This window comes from Heterodontus francisci, chromosome 4 (assembly GCF_036365525.1).
Source record: "Heterodontus francisci isolate sHetFra1 chromosome 4, sHetFra1.hap1, whole genome shotgun sequence".
Taxonomy (NCBI): Eukaryota; Metazoa; Chordata; class Chondrichthyes; order Heterodontiformes; family Heterodontidae; genus Heterodontus; species Heterodontus francisci.
Genome location: NC_090374.1, coordinates 160582713 through 160600146, shown reverse-complemented (window position 1 = coordinate 160600146; position 17434 = coordinate 160582713).

The window sequence follows — 17434 nt, the reverse complement described above, 5'->3', positions numbered from 1 at the left end:
GGTTGGGGGGGAGGGTGGGTGTTTATTGCAGGGGGAGAGGTTTCAATGTAGGTGGAGTGTTTCCCAGCAGGGGGCCTCTGTGGGTCACAGATTGGCCATGGAGGAGGGCCCCCCCCCCCAACAAAGCCCGCAGAGAGGGTACCTTTTTTTACTGAGCGACCTCCTGACGCGGTGGAGGCCCTGTCACTGCTGGTTAAATCCCAGCGGTGCCAGGAAGAGGCCCTCAGTGGCTGGTAATAGGCCACTTAAGGGCCTCAATTGGCCTCTCGGTGGGAAGGCCATTGTTGGCCTATCCCACCCCCAAGCAAATTCCAGTGCGACGGGAGGCGGCAAACCTGCAGCCACCCCCTCCCCAACCTCCTGTCGCACTTCTATGGGACCCCCTGCCTCTGAACCTGCTTCTGGGAGGCCCACAACATTCAGCCAATTAACTCGGCTTCTCGCCCCATAGATGGTGCCAGACATGCTGAGTATTTCCAGCATTTTTTGTTTTTATTTCAGATTTCTAGCATCCGTAGTATTTCTCTTTTGTGCTTGTCTAATAATCTCATTATAGCAGTTTGCGAATTTCAGTTTCTTTTTAAAAAAAGCTGGTATCAGAAAAAGTGAACATTAAGTGAACATGGAGGTAAAAACCCAACTAGTTCCCAAATATCACTTAGGGAAGAAAACCTGCCTTTCTTACCCAATTTGGCCTATACATGACTCCAGTCCTACACCAATGGGGTTTGCTCTTAACTGCCCTTTGAAGTGGCCTAGCAAGCCTCTCAGTTAGGAGCATCTAAGGATGAACAATAAATGTAGCCTTACCAATGATACCTACATTCCAAGAATGTAAATAAATAATAGCACATCTCCTAATATATAATCTATTTTTGATACCTCTATCATTGGTGCCTTTCTATCATCGATTAGATAATTAATGATAAATCTTAACCAATTTAAATGATTGCTTTTGTCCAAGATGGGGTGACTTAATGTAAAATTTGTAACACAAACTTGTTTAAACGATTGTTATAATTCCAACACATTCTTTGAGCAATCATACAAAGGAAAATTTGATGCAAAGCCAAACCAACCCTCCTTGTCTCAAAAGAAAATGTGTTGTGGCAGATTGATCTGTTGCACGTCAGATAATGGCATTGTTCCAATAGAGGGCTCTCCCCACTTTACAAACAATAAATTATGTTGCAGTTTGACTTCAGCAGCAATGGGGTAAAGTAAAGGAGGTGACAGTGCTCCCTCAGAGGTAATTTCTCCAGCCACTTCCTGTGTCTCGAAGGCAGAGACAATCTTGTTTGCTGGCTTAAATAAAAAAATATATGGACATACTCAGCAGGTCTGCTGGCATTTGTGGAGAGAGAGATAGAGTTAATGGTTTAGGTTGATGACCTTTCATCAGATGTTTGGTTTTCTAGCTGTTGGCAGCCAATATGGCCAAGTTCACTTGTATAAAAGCCAGTGAAGTGGTTTTATCCTTACTGGTTGCAATTACTTAATTGTAAGGCAGCCTGAGGCAAACAACTATCTTTTCTTCCAAGTACTGTGCAATATGTCTCCCCACTATAAACCAGTCTGTTTCCACAGTAGCAGAGTCCCTGAGGTAATAATATTGCAGAACCACTTGAAAAACAAAGTCTACTGTATAAGCGGAGACGAGGAGGGGGGTAATTTTCTGAGTCTGTGCTGCCGATGGGGAGCCTCAAAAGGAATGGGCATCCTGTCCCAAACTGACATTTTATTCTTGATGGATTTGCAGCTTAAAAAAATGTGGATTTTACTAAATAATGGGAGAGCACCCTTAAGCAACATCAACTCAACTTGGCATGATGCTGGTGGGGCAGGACAGCCTTGGATTCTATTGTTTGTGATAATCAGGGGAAGCTTATATCAATCAAGAAAAGTTTATGTCAAACAGGGTAAGTTTGTAACAATCAGGGAAAGTTTATGTCAGTGTGGGAAAGTTTGACATCAATATGAATTAAGCAATTGGAGTGGATTGTACAAGGATGGGAAAAAAGAAAGACTTGCATTTATATAGCACTTTTCAGAACCACTGAATGTCTCAAAGCGCTTTACAGCCTATGAAGTACTTTTGAAGCGTAGTTACTGTTGCAGTGTATGAAAGTAGTGAAATATAGAGAGTGAATGACAAGCCCAAACTTCACACAATGTAAAGGCCGAGCTGATTTTAACAGGCAGGTATCATTCAAATAAAGCTTCTGGGTGCCTCATCATAATCATATGTCTGCTGATGTGTTGCCCACCTGCATGATGCAATTTCCTAGCCACTATTTAAAGCCTCGGTTCAAGTCTGCAAGGGACGCTAAGTTTATAGGAGTCCATCAACTGGAAAGTGCAGCAAAACTTCAGTACGTGGCTGGCAAGAGAGGGAAGGTGACTCCCAGGTTCTCAGATATTTCCCTAAGCATCCTGCTTGTTGCTGTGTTGTCACCCATGAGAGGTAAGATAAACCTCCCGCATTGTCCTTTCAATTCTGCCAATAATCCCAACCACATCTCATATCATCTGAACCGCTTGACCTGCACCCATTCTCAGCAAATCTCCTCAATGAATACTGCAGCCAGTTTGGTGTCCTTGGCATGATTCTAGCAAATCTCTTCTGCACCCTCTCTTGAACAAAGAACAAAGAACAAAGAACAGTACAGCACAGGAACAGGCCATTCGGCCCTCCAAGCCTGCGCCGATCTTGATGCCTGCCAAAACTAAAACCTTCTGCACTTTCGGGGACCGTATCCCTCTATTCCCATCCTATTCATGTATTTGTCAAGATGCCTCTTAAACGTCTCTATAGTACCTGCTTCCACTACCTCCCCCTGGCAGCAAGTTCCAGGCACTCACCACCCTCTGTGTAAAGAACTTGCCTCACACATCCCCTCTAAACTTTGCCCCTCGCACCTTAAACCTATGTCCCCTAGTAACTGATTCTTCCACCCTGGGAAAAAGCTTCTGACTATCCACTCTGTCCATGCCGCTCATAACTTTGTAAATCTCTATCATGTCGCCCCTCCACCTCCGTCGTTCCAGTGAAAACAATCTGAGTTTATCCAACCTCTCCTCATAGCTAATGCCCTCCAGACCAGGTGATATCCTGGTAAACCTCTTCTGTACCCTCTCCAAAGCCTCCACGTCCTTCTGGTAGTGTGGTGACCAGACATCATTACTAACATGTGGTGCCCAGAATTAGCCAAAATAGTTCAGTGGGTAACATACATCCATTCTTTTGTACTCTATGCGTGTGAAATTTGGATCTGTAATGCAGATGAAGGCGGCGCTATGAAAGCCAATTTCCCACATGGAGCAGTGCAATCCGCCATCAGCCTCTTATGCTGCGGCCTACACAGCACACCCTCTTAAGGGTGCTTGCACGAGCAACCCCTACAAGCGTCGGAGCAACTGAACTGATCCAATCATGACATCACACAACCCTATAGGCCAATGTGATGCCCATTTTCCAAATTTGGAACACGCAAGTCTATTCAATTAATTTCTATGCCACTCACCAAAGCTGCATGAGGCGCTCAGTGCTAGTGTTATTTAAAGTGCCAGGTACCCAATCTGCAGGTAAGGTAATTTTGAAGAAATTCTGCTATTGTCAAATGTCTGAAAGTACTCTGGAGTGTTTTTGGAGGTGTGGTGAGTTCCTGGTTTTAGCAGGGAGCGTTGCTGCTTCCTCACAGGGAGCACAGAGGAGTAGGTAGCCAGTCCATACAAAAATTGCAATGAGGGTTGCAGTTGCTGTGCCATTGGGTCTCAAAGGATGAAACAGGCACTAATTGGGTGCAGTGCTAATAAGACTAACCTGTTTGAAAATCTGGATTTAGCACATCATTTTGGTCCTTTGTGTTGATTATCGTAACTTGCCATAATAAACCAGAAACCTGCAGGTTTAGCACTCAAGTGCCAATTCGGTGCAATTTTCATGGAGCAGTATATGTGGGCTCCTTGCACCAACTTCCGCTGAAGGTGTGGATTGTGCTGACTGGTACACAGTGGCATATTGTAGGATGGCTCTGGGCTGAGGGAGAGAATGCACAGGTTCTTGGATGGGGCACTGGATGTCCTAGTGGAGGAGGTCCAGAGGATGAAGGAGGTCCTGTACCTGCTGGGAGGAAGTACACCACATCACCCTCCTCCCCCTCCTGTCTCCCTCTTTCCTGCAGCAGCTGGTGCTGCTCTGCCTGGCCTCATGTCCTCCTCCAATTCTTTTCCCAGAATGAGGAGGATCCTTAGCAAGCTGCCTGTGATCAAGCACCTTTCTCCTGGTGTTTCCTATAAAGTATCCAATAAAGTGGAGTAGCACAGCATGTACTCTTTTTAGGAAAAGTTGCCTGAGTGATGATGAAGTCTTGACAAAGTGTCTTAGAAATTCTTCCGATGTGTTTCAGAGGCTTTCTTCACAGTTCTAGCAGCAATAAACATGAAATGGTGAGTGGCCTTTTAAGTAGAGCTTGAATTCAGCATCAATTATGTAACAATCGTTGTTTCTCAAATCCTCTTCCACTGAAATATGCTCCACTTGCCCCACTTGAGAGCTAGATCTAGCACTGCTTCCTTTCTCAATGAGCTGGAAACATATTGATCAAGAAAGTTCCATTGTACATATTTCAGGAATTTGTCCCCCTCCTTGCTCCTTAAACTGTTACTTATCCAGTCTATATTTGGAGAATTGAAGTCCCCCATTATCACTAATCTAAAATTCTTGCACCTTTCTGCCTGCAGGTTTGCTCCTCCATCCCCTTCTGGCTATTTAGAGGCCTGTAGAATACATCCAGCAGTGTAATAGCTCCTCTATTATTCCTTAATTCTAACCAAATTAGTTCTGTCTTTGAACCCTCAAGTACTTTCACCCTTTCCCATGCTGTAACAGTATCGTCTATCAACACTGCTACCACCACCCACTTTTTCTCCCTTCCCTATCTTTTTTAAATACCGTGTCATCAGGAATATTAAGTTCCCAGTGCTCACCTTCTTTGAGATAGGTCTCCATTATTGTCATTATATCATAGTGACAGCTTTTGCCTGTGCCTCACCAACTTTATTGTTGTATGATTACCTTTGAGAGCGATGTCCCTTTAAGACCTTAGTATGCTAATGAGTCAAATACCAGGGTGCAGTCATATGGCTCAAAGCCTAAGTCACTCTGCTACTGTAACACCCAGAGGCAGGTTCTGTAAGTAGCTAGCTCTGCACTGTATATAAGTTAGCTGTTAATAAACCTGTTTGAGATCTTCAACCAACTGAACTTCACGCATCTTATTTATGTTGTATCAGTAAACATAAAAAGAACTCATTCTATGGTGGCAGCTATGGTGAAAGACAGAATCTAAGATTGAAGACCACAGGGAAAACAGCTTTAAAAACTACCTTCCCACAGCTAAAAGGGAGAAAAATTTTTTTTAAACTGGCCCAAACAGGGAAAGAAGAAAACACTTACCTCAAGCTGTAGCAGACCGAGCACTGAAAGACAGTTTGCAAATCAATCACTGCGATTGGGTGAGTCATTGTCCCAACAGTCCAGGAATCCCAGTTTAAAAAAAGCTTCGCGTTGCTTGCAAAGTTGATTTTTTTTAAAGGCTCATTCAAAAAAAAAACAGGCCAATCCCTATCTCAGGCTGATCAATTGTTTCCAAAGGCTCCCCCAGACTGATAGAGGTTTGCGACATTACAGGAGGTGCCCAACAGCAAAAGCACAGGAATTCTTCATTCACACAGCTTGCAGCTAAAGTTTAAAAAAAGAAACTCATTAAACCACTCCAGCATGAAGAGCTTTCATTCACTCAGCCAAAATGTTAAAAAACTCATAAAACCATTCAAGTGTAAAGAATTGCCTATTAAATGGCTGTATAAACAAACTCCAGCAGAGAAATTAAAAAGCACTTGAAATGCCTATTGCTTAGCTGTGTAAACAGACATCCTAAAGTGCTGGAAGCTAGATAAACAGACAGGCACTGCTAAATACCTGTTCCTATCAACCAAAGCAGCCAAGAGAGCTTTTTTTAAAGGGAAACCAGAACAGAGTCATAGAACAAGCCTTAATGCAGAGTCTTAAGCAAAGGAACAGCAAAAAGATGCATACCAAATATACCAGCATGAACTGGAAAGCCATTGATATCCTATCCAAATTCCAACTTTTCAAGCAAAGGATGCAATTATGCTTCACAGACCAAGTAATTGCAGAATCAGAAAAAAACAGGCTGCAAAAATAAAGATAGCAATTGGAAATGAGGGATTATACAGAATCAATACCTCAGGCTTATTTGAAGAGGATCATAAAGATCCCGCAAAGATATGGAAAGTGCTAGAAGATCAGCTGAGATTAAGAATGAATTTTAGAATTCACTGCCTGGAATTAATGTCCTAAAGGCAGCAACCACAGGAATCAATAGACTAGTTTTTCAGTAGATGCCGTAGTAAGGGTGACAAATGCAATTTGTCAGAAACTGAGCTGGCGGACCAAATAATGGAGCAAGTGACTGTATCAACACCATTGGAGCGTTTCAGAAGAACCTCTTGGGGAAAAAGAAAGGTTACAGCATCAATGCACTGCGGGAAGATGGCAGGAAATACGAAGCCATTGCAGCTAGACAACAGCACCTGCAAGCACTAGGTGGTGGTGTTCCCATGCATCTGCTGCCCTTGACCTTCTAGGTGGTAGAGGTCGCAGAGCTGGAAGGTGCTGTCTGAGTCACCTTGGTGCATTACTGCAGTGCATCTTGTAGATAGTACACACTGCTGCCACTGTGGGTCAGTGGTGGAGGGAGTGAATGTTTGTGGATGGGGTGCCGTGAAGCAGTCCGTGTAGAAATGCAGCAAGACTCGGACAATATCCAGGCTTGGGCTGATAAGTGGCAAGTAACATTCACGCCACTCAAGTGCCAGGCAATGACCATCTCCAACAAGAGAGAATCTAACTATCTCCCCTTGATATTCAATGGCATTACCATCACTGAATCCCCCACTATCAACATCCTAGGGGCTACCATTGACCAGAAACTGAACTGGACCAGCCATATAAATACCATAGCTACAAGAGCAGGTCAGAGGCTAGGTATCCTGCAGCGAGTAACTCACCTCCTGACTCCCCAAAGCCTGTCCACCATCTACAAGGCACAAGTCAAGAGTGTGATGGAATACTCTCCACTTGCCTGGATGGGTGCAGCTCCAACAACACTCAAGAAGCTCGACACCATCCAGGACAAAGCAGCCCGCTTGATTGGCACCCCATATACAAACATTCACTCCCCCCACCACCGACGCGCAGTGGCAGAAGTGTGTACCATCTACAAGATGCACTGCAGCAATGCTCCAAGGCTCCTTAGACAGAACCTTCCAAACCCGTGACCTCTACCAACTAGAAGGACAAGGGCAGCAAATGCATGGGATCACCACCACCTGCAAGCTCCCCTCCAAGTCACACACTATCCTGACTTGGAACTATATCGCCGTTCCTTCACTGTCGCTAGGCCAAAATCCTGGAACTCCCTTCCTAACAACACTGCGGGTGTACCTACCTCACATGGACTGCAGCAGTTCAAGAAGGCAGCTCACCACCACCTTCTCAAGGACAATTAGGGATGGGCAATAAATGCTGGCCTGGCCAGCGATGCCCACATCCCATGAATGAATAAAAAAAAATCAAGCAGGTTGCTGTCACAGCAGAACACAAACAAACAGACAACAGGGCAATTGCAACAAGAAAGGCATCAGAGACCTGCACAAATGCAAGTCAATACACCAAATCCAGGGCAAAACAGACCAGAGACAAGACTCAGAGAGAAGCAATTCCCAGCCAAAAGACAAACTGGCTTTTCACATTGTGAACCTGAGACATCATGTTAATGAAGTCAAACAAGAGGAAGCTTTCGTCACTATTAACATCACGTGCCCAAAGAAAGCTGGCAAACATATATTCAGCACCAAGATTGACACCGGTGCTAGTGCAAATACCCTACCAGTCCAAATCTTCAAAGATATGTACTGGAGTCATTAGAAATCAATGATACAACCGACAATTGCCAAGCTAACTGCATATAATGGATCACCCATCCCTTGCAGTGGCACACTAATAATGCAATGCTGATATGGCAAGTTGGCATGGAAACCACAAATATTCTACCTGATGGACATGAGTGCATCCAGCAGTGGCAGGACTACCAGCGTGTAAGGACTTCAACATCATTACTATCCACGAGAGCATTGCCAGGTGGAAATCTCCAAAGACCATAACCTGCTCGCAGACTCTGACCAGCATCAAATGGTGCAGTCTCAAACCCAGCAACAGCACAACTATGCCTCACCTTCACTTCTACTCTCTAGAGAACCACCAGCACCACAACGAGCCAGAACAGACAGATATCTCCATGAGACCGCGCACTCTCCCCACCCCGCACCACCCCCCCACCACCATGCCCACCACCACCCCACCCCCCCCCCCCACCGCCAGCAAGTTCTTTACCTTGAGCCCAGGACCTTCAGACGCAGAGGATAAGGAGAGGCATAGGTCACACAATGCCATGAAGAGGCAGAGGAGGAATGAGTTGAAGCATTGTCTGGCACTCCGCGATGATGTGCCGGAAATTTCCAAGAATGACAAGGCCCCAAAAGTGGTCATCTTGAGAAAAGCAACACAGTGTATTAGCAGGCTGAAGGCAGAGCAACTGAGACTAAATGCAGAGAGGGAGAAACTTCAGAAAGAATAGCAACAGATGAGACGCAAACTCGCTGAGCAAGAGTTGTCAAACCACCAAAATGATACATGGACTGTTGAGTCTGTACTTGTAAATTTCACAATCTCTAGTCATGCGTAAATAATTTTGATGTTATCTAATTTTATGTATTTTTACTTTTAGCATATGAGACGTATCTTTGGAAAGAAAGGCGATGTTGTGTGATTGCCTTTAAGAGCTGTGTCCCTTTAAGATCTTAGTCTGCTCACGAACCAAGTACCAGGATGCAGTCAGGTGACTCAAAGCCTGAGACACTCTGCTACTGTAACACCCAGAGGCAGGTTCTGTAAATAGTTAGCTCTGCACTGTATATAAGTTAACTGTCAATAAACCTGTTAGAGATCTTCAATCAATTGAATTCCACACATCTCATTTATGTTGCATCAGACAACATAAAAAGAACTCATTACACTAATTTCCCATCTACCATCTACAAGATGCACTGCAGTAATTCACCAAGGCTCCGTCGACAATCCCTTCCAAACCTGCAACCTCTACCACCTAGAAGGACAAGGGCAGCAGATGCGTGGAAACACCACCATCTGTAACTTCCCCTCCAAGCAACACATCATCCTGACTTGGAACTGTATCACCATTCCTTCACTGTCACTGAGTCAAAATCCAGGAACTCCCTTCCTACTAGCATTGTCGGTGTACCTACACCCAAGGATTGCAATGGTTCAAGAAGGCAGCTCAGCAATAAATGCTGGCTTAGCCAGCGATGCCTACATTCCATGAACGAATAAAAAAAAGATATTTAGACATATGTACTCTAAAACCGAGCATTTTCCTACTGTCTGATTCCTCCTATTTCGGAACTACTTTTTATTCTATTAGTGTTTGTTTTTCCCAGTTCTTTGTGTGTCTTGTCTCTTTTCTCTAATGTTTCATCTTGATTCCCCTCCCCTGTCAGATCAACTCTGCAATCTACCTATGTGGCCAAATCCAGGCAGACTGCAGCTGGGCCCTCACAGCAAGAAACAGTGCTCCAAGCCTTTGTAGCCTTCTTAAAGGCGCATCTTGCTGCAATGTAGACTTTGGGCTCCAATATTTGTTTCACCTTAGAGATGCTGGTGGACAGGATAGATTGGGGCTTTCAAGCAACTTTTTTATCATTCTTTCATGGGATGTGGGCATCGTTGGCATCCCTAATTGCCCTTGAGAAGTTGGTGCCGAGCCACCTTATTGAACCACTGCAATCCATGTGGGGCAGGTACACCAGCAGTGCTGTAAGGAAGGGAGTTCCAGGATTTTGACCCAGCGACAATGAAGGAACGGTGATATAGTTCCAAGTCAGGATGGTGTGTCGCTTGGAGGGGAACTTGCAGGTGGTGGTGTTCCCATGCATCTGCTGTTCTTGTCCTAGGTGCTAGATGCTGCACGCTTGGAAGGTGCTGTCTAAGGACCCTTGGCGAGTTGCTGCAGTGCATCTTGTAGATGGTACATACTGCTGCTACTGTGCATCGGTGGTGAAGGGAGTGAATGTTTAAGGTGGTGGATGGGGTGAAAATTAAGCGGGCTGCTTTGTGCTGGATGGTGTTAAGCTTTTTGAGTGTTGTTGGAGCTGCAACCATCCAGGCAAATGGACAGTATTCCATCACACACCTGACTTGTGCCTTGTAGATGGTGGACAGGCTTTGGGGAGTCAGGAGGTGAGTTACTCGCCGCAGAATTCCCAGCCTCTGACCTGTTCTTGAAGCCACGGTATTTATATGGCTGATCCAGTTCAGTTTCTGGTCAATGGTAACCCCCCAGGATGTTGATAGTGGGGAATTCAGCGATGGTAGTTCCATTGAATGTCAAGGGAAGATGGTTAGATCCTGTCTTATTGGAGATGGTCATTGCCTGGCACTTGTATGGCATGAATGTAACTTGCCACTTATCAGCCTAAGCTGATCATCTCCTCCAATCTGCTGTCCTGCAGACCAGCAGGGCTGAGGTGCTACTACCTCAAGTGAGGGAGGTTGGCAGGATGCGTACAGTATGTGCACACCTCTTGCAGGTAGTCAGTGGGCTGGATTTTAAAGCCTCTTTGCTGCAGGGAATTGTGGCAGAGGGGCAATGAAAATTGCCATGGAGGAGGCCTGCCACCAACGGTGACGGCAGCAGGTCCCTTACTGATCTTAGCGGTGGTGGTGATGCCTCGTGGCCACTTGGCAACGGGACCCGCATTAAAATATGTTAATGCCTACTTACCATGCAGCCCGCAGCGATTCAGCCACCATGTTTCAATCTTTATGCTGGTGGCCAGCAATGCCGTGACTTCGAATCCCCGTTCAGGGAAATGAGGCCCGATACCTGTGGGGAGAGGGGCAGGAGGTACTTTTCTCTGTGTGGGAGGGAGGGAGCAGGGTTCCAATGCTGCGGATTGCTCAGGGGTGGGGGGGTAATGGGAAGGGGTAGAGGGCAAATGTTCTGAACTTTGTTTGAGGGGGGTAAGGGGAAGGGAAAATTGTCAAGGTAAATATTCTGGGGTGGAAAAGGGCAGGTATGTTGTGCTATGCCATTGTGTGGGGTGTGGTGGGAGACGACATGCCCGCCCCCTCCACGTGATCGGGGTGGTGGCCGCCCCGGACATGCTAATGAGCCACCGTGTTTGGAATTGCAGAGGCTCCGCGATGTGGTCCCCCTGCGTGCGGGCCACATTTCTTTATGCACACCGCCTACTTCGGCCTGTTGGCCTCGTTGTCATCCCCACAACCAATAGCTAATATGGTACCTGAATTCCAGCTGCCCCAGTTTCTCCTGACAAAAGTATAGGAGGAACAGTCAGTAGTACATCCCCCATGGCCGCCAGCAGCCAGAGGCCATTGGCTATGAGCATCTCAGAAGCCTGAAGCAGATATTCAGAAGCCTCCCAACAGCATTGCTCAAGCAGTGGTAGCACTTTGTAGGAAGCATGCAGCTAAAAGGATCACATTGGGTCCACACCTGTACTTATTAACTTGTTAAGGTTTGATTTCTGGTGTACATTAAAGCCTTTTTCACTTCTGTCATTTTGATGTGTTCTCTGCTTTCAAGGCAATTTCTGTGTGTGATTTTAATGTCAAAATTGGGGAAGTTGTGTCAATGTTTTCAAGATGACAAGTTGAAGGATTGTAAAGCAGTGGAGCAAAGGTTGCAAGATTGTTACTGTAAGGGTGCCTGGCCACAAAAGAGTGGTTGGTTTAAGAAATCTCTGGGTGAAGTGCTGAGATATGAGAGCACCCTTACATCTTCGACCACAAGATGAGTTGCACGACATATCTCAGGTTCTCCGTTTTCCTCCTTATCATCCTCTTCCTCCTGCACCACCAGCCCTCTTTGTTTAATGATGTTATGGAGAATACATGCCACAATTATTGACTGGCGAGTATTGGTCTATGATGCATCTTGTGGTACTGTGTTGTATGTGTTCTGCGGTTGAATAGTGAAGTTCCGAAGAGATGCCATCAGCCATGATAGAATAAGATCTCCCTTGTCCTCAACCAGCCATCCTGTAAGATGGTGCATGGGGTGAGGGGGGGAGCGTGGGATATTGGACTGACATAAGATGAAGGCATCTGGTCAGAATGCTGGGTACCTGCATGAGCCTCTTCTTGTAGTTGCACAGAAGCTGAACAGTAATGGAGTGGAAACCCTTGCAAATAACAGAGGTTCCTGGCTAGTCAGGGGCGTGTCCAGATGACTATGGGCTGGACTTTACCAAGCCCACGACATCGGGCTCTGTGGTGGTGGGGGGGCCGGAATGTGGGTCTGGGAGCTGTCTGCCATGGAGGCCGATGCAGGGACGGCCCAGCCCGATCCTCCCAGCGGCAGCAAGACTCCATGGTGGCCACCCCCACCCCCGCCACTAAGCGACGGGACCTGAATTTCAATGTGTAAATCAATAAAATGAATACATTTATATAAACTTACCTTCCATCTTCTTGGCCCGCCGCAATCCTCAGTGCGGCAGCCGTCACTCCCGCGCCTTCAATTCCCTGCCTTGGGAAAGCTGGCGTGACACTGGTGGGGAGCGGGGGAGGAGGTAAGATTTTCAGTGTGGGGGGGGTGGATAGTGGGGATGGGGTCAAATAAACATAATGGGTGTAGGGAATGGTGGGAAAGGGTGAACTTTAAACTTTGTGCAGTTTGTGGGTGGCGAAGATCAGATTTAAAAGGGAAGTTTTTTTGGGGGAAAGGGCAAATAGTTAATGTAATTGTTATTGGGGAGTGGGAAAGGGGCATTAGAAATTTATTGGATAAATTTTGGAGGGATACTGCCTTAAAAATTCAAATTGACCGGCAGGGCTGGCTGCCCTTTAAAAATGGCGCCAGTGCCTGCAAACAGGCAGCTGACACTATTGTCGGGGATGGACAGCTCTCCCCCTGCACGTGATTGGGGGGGTGTGGGCAGCCCCAGCTATTTAAATGCACCGCCGCACAGGAGATTGCGGAGATTGGCAGCGGGCTCGTAAAATCCAGCCCTATATGTGTGCCGTTTATGGCATCTTGCACTTGTGGAAAGCCATCCAGAGCTGCAAACTCCAATGCTCTCTCCGTTTGACTGCTTCCAACAGTTGGGAAGGAGACATTTCAACTGGCCATGGCAAATAACACATCAATGACCTGCCTGATACATGTGTGAGCAGCTGACTGTGACACCCTTGATATGTATCTCATGGCAGCTCGGAAGGATCCAGAGCTGTAAAATTTAAGAGCAGAGGTCTCTTTTACTGCAGTGGCATGGCATAGCCACCTGGTCCAGCAAGCAGGAGGTCTTCCTGCAGGAGGCTACAGAGGTCCATACCCACTTGCCTTGACAATCTGAGCCTCCTAAAGAACTGCTCCTCAGACTGGTCAAGGAAGCTGAGTCTCTGTCTATACACTGTGTATACAATTAATTCAGATAGGGTCCCCTTTACTTTCATCACCCTGATCTGTCACACTCAATCCCACCAGCCTCTCCTGGCAACTTCGCCAACCTGTGCAAAACTCAAGTTGCGCTTGTTAAAATTGCATTGACTAACTGCATCATAGAATCATAGAATGGTTACAGGACAGAAGGAGGCCATTCAGTCTGTCATATCCATGCTGGGTCTCTGCAACAGCAACTCAGCTAGGTCTACATTCCTGCCCTTTCCCCATAGCCCAGCAAATTTTCTCTATTCATAAAAAAGTTGTTCCTCATGTTGTAAGACCCCTATTTCCATATATTTATGAGCCTCCCAACTCTCTATATCAGGAGACACATCAATCCTGTAACTCATGGCTGTTAATATTGCAACGGCTAGGAACATGGCTGGTTGGAGAGGGGTTCAACATTTTTGGTATATCAACCCCTCGCCTGATCCTATCCTGCCGGCATGAGGGCTGGGGTGGGGTAGGATTGATGGGGGTGGGGTTTGTGGGTGGGGGCGAGGAGTGTAGCTTACAATTGAGTCCTTTGTTTCAAGTCAGGGCAGGGTTGTGTCAACTGCGGAATGTTTGGCTCCATTTTTAACTGCCTCCACCTGGTGGAAAGCAAGCAAGGAGAGCAGTTAAAATATGATCAGTTATTTAACCACCCCCTCTGATTCCAAAATCTTCCCACCATGTCCAGATCTTAGCCCACTCTTTTGAGCAGGAGAGCGGGACACCCGAAGAAAGGATGCGACGTCCTAATTTAAATATTCAAATCTGCAATTTTAGTTGAAGCCCTGAGCAGGGGAGTAGCTCGGCTCCTCCATTAGGTAAAAATGTTAGCAGGTGAACCTTCAGCCAGAAGAGGGCCAGATGGTGAATTTTAAAGTCTTATTTCAGGTTTCCTTTCGGCTTAGGAGGGGCAGGAGAGCTCCTCCAGGTCTCACAAGGAAACCTTCGACCTCCATTGCACCAAGCTTCCCCTTCATGGCCAGAGCCTTCAACCCTGCACTGACTGCTGAGGTCCATTCAGATGGATACCTGGATGGGGCCTCCTGCTACCCTGGATGGGGCCACCTGCTACCGTGGATGGGGCCTCCTGCTACCCTGGATGGGGCCATCTGTTACTGTGGATGGGGCCTCCTGCTACCCTGGATGGGGCCTCCTGCTACCCTGGATGGGGCCTCCTGCTACCAGATGCCCACTGTCTCCTGCCAGCCAGGTCGGCAGTACGGCCGGGTGTTAGGCAATACTCTGCAAACATTTATTCAAATAAGCACTCTTGTAAAGAACATCGTCCGGTTCATTGCCCACTATCAGGCCCCCCTGCACCTTTCCTGCCCCTCTATAAAAATTAAGGCCATTTTGTCAGTCAGGGAATATTTGCGTGAAATAAAAACAGAAAGTGCTGGAAATACTCAGCAGGTCTGGCAGCATCTGTGGAGAGAGAAACAGAGTTAGCCTTTCAGGTCGATGATCTTTCATTCTGATGAAAAGTCATCAACCTGAAACATTGGCCAGATTTGACTTTGAATGGGAGGCCCCGCCCACTGGCCGAAAAGTCAGAATTTTTCGCTCCCCAGGCCCTTAAATGATCTTGGGCAGGACTTCCACCTTCCTGAGGCAGGAAGTCCTGCCTAATGGACCTGCCGGCCAGTCAGCGGGCCAGCAGCTCTTTGTCCCAGCAGAGCCACCAGGAGCCACTGCTGGGACTACACCCAGCCACTGGAGGCAACAGGAAGGATGGCCCCGGAACTCAGATAAGTTTTTAGGGCCGTGCTGGGGACAATCAGCTGGGCCCTGGTAAGGCAAGAGGGGGGTCGGTTACGGGGGGGGGGGGGGGGGGGTAGGGGAGTTTTGTGTGTTGGGGGTGGCCCTCCATGGGGCACAGGGTGCTCCATCGGGAGGGCCCCCCCAACCCCCACCCAGCCTGCAAGAAGGCTGCCTGGTTTCACCAGGCGGTGTGCTTGAGGCCTTTGCTCTCCGGCTGCCGAGAGTAAAATACCTGTGGCGGCGGGAGGAGGCCTTTAAATGACCACTTAAGGGCCTTGATTGGCCTGGGGTGGGCGGGCCGTTTCTCACTGCTGCCACCCCGTGTAAAATTGCAGCAGGGGCAGGAATGCCACCCCCCTCTCCCCCCCCACCCCGCCTCCCACTCAATTTTACAGCCCCCACTACACCATTCGCCCCCCACCCCCACCCCGCCAGGAGGCCACTCATTGGGGGGGGCTGTAAAATTCCAGCCATTAACTCTGTTTCTCTCTCTACAGATGCTGCCAGACCTGCTGAGTATTTCCAGCACTGTTTTTACTTCAGATTTCCAGCAGTATTTTGCTTTTATTTTAATGTGTGTTTGAATCGGTTTGTGTCAGTCAGAGTAGGTGTGTGTCAAGTTGTTGCTTTCAGTACAATTTGTGGGGGGGTTTCGTCTCTTTAAATTCTCCCCATAAAATGGCTGGTTCTCCTCTCATCATCTTCTTGATTAGGGGTCCCATCGACTATCTGTATGATATTTGACCTGCAGGCTCTCCAGGCCACGTTGACAGTGAAGAGAAGAGAAATAATTTAAACCAGAATGAGGGGAAGACATGAAACCAGAAACATTTTGGGGAGTGGAGATTGAACATGAACCAGAATGGTGAGAAGAGAGGGAATGTGAACCAGAAAGGGGGAAAGGGTGAATGTTAACTCAATTGAGGGAGGTGCAGGGAGAAGAATATACATCTCTTTAGAGGTGTATGGAAGTATATTTCTTTTATAAACTAGTTGTGAGAATATAGAGAAGTGGTTGATTCTATTACTTTTGCCCTTGTTTATTGGCACAAATGTTGCCCAAAAAGTATAAAATATTATAATTTCTCTTCAATAAAGTTAGATGTGGCTGCCTGACAGTGGCACAAACTCTAGGCGCACGTGGCACATGATTTTCCGATCAATGTGGGCAATGTGCACCCGTCAATGTCTGATATGAATGGGCAGAGCTTTGAGCCAGTTGCACAGATTCATAAAATTACCCTGAGAAAACTTTCATAGGAATTGCAATATTTTCATAAATCTGGGCCTGATTATATTTTAAATAATGGAAATGTTTATTTCTTGATAATTGGGGAAGTGCAGTGACCTGTGAAAGTTTGAAGTATTATGCTGCTTATGTTTTGCAGTGGTAATCAAATTGAGGGTCACAAAAATGCTGATATAAAAATTTATTTTTATGAAAATATAAAATTTCATATCTTACACTACAAAAACATGTACAGAAACAAAATACAGATGCAGTCTCGGGATACTGTTCTTAAAATAAATAAAGCACGCTAAGGTTGTTATTAAAGTTGTAAACAACTGAAAGCAAAATGTTAGCCTAATAGCATTAATGTGGGATTGCTTGTCACTCAGTAAATGTGAGCTTCCAATGCTGCTGATTGGATCACTAAGCTTCTACTATAAGTTGCTTTGCTATGTGAGAAATCAAATTTCTTTCCCCATAGGTTCAGTCTCAACTTACACATTACCTACAAAAACATCTCACATTCCTTTATAAATCCCTATGTGCTTCCAGATAACCTATCACAAACTTCAAGCGCAATTCAAAATTATGATAGCATTGGAAATTGTTTTACATTCTTGCAACAATTTAATGAAAAACTACAAATAATCACACACTTTATCCTCTACTTTAAAAAGGAGACTTTTCACACCACAGTCCTGCACTTCCTTGTCTGACTTCAGTTGTCTACTCACCAGGATAAGCTTTTAAAAGTTACATACAAAGTAATCCAATTAATCTTAACCATCTTCTTCAGCACTTTGATACTAAACTGTTT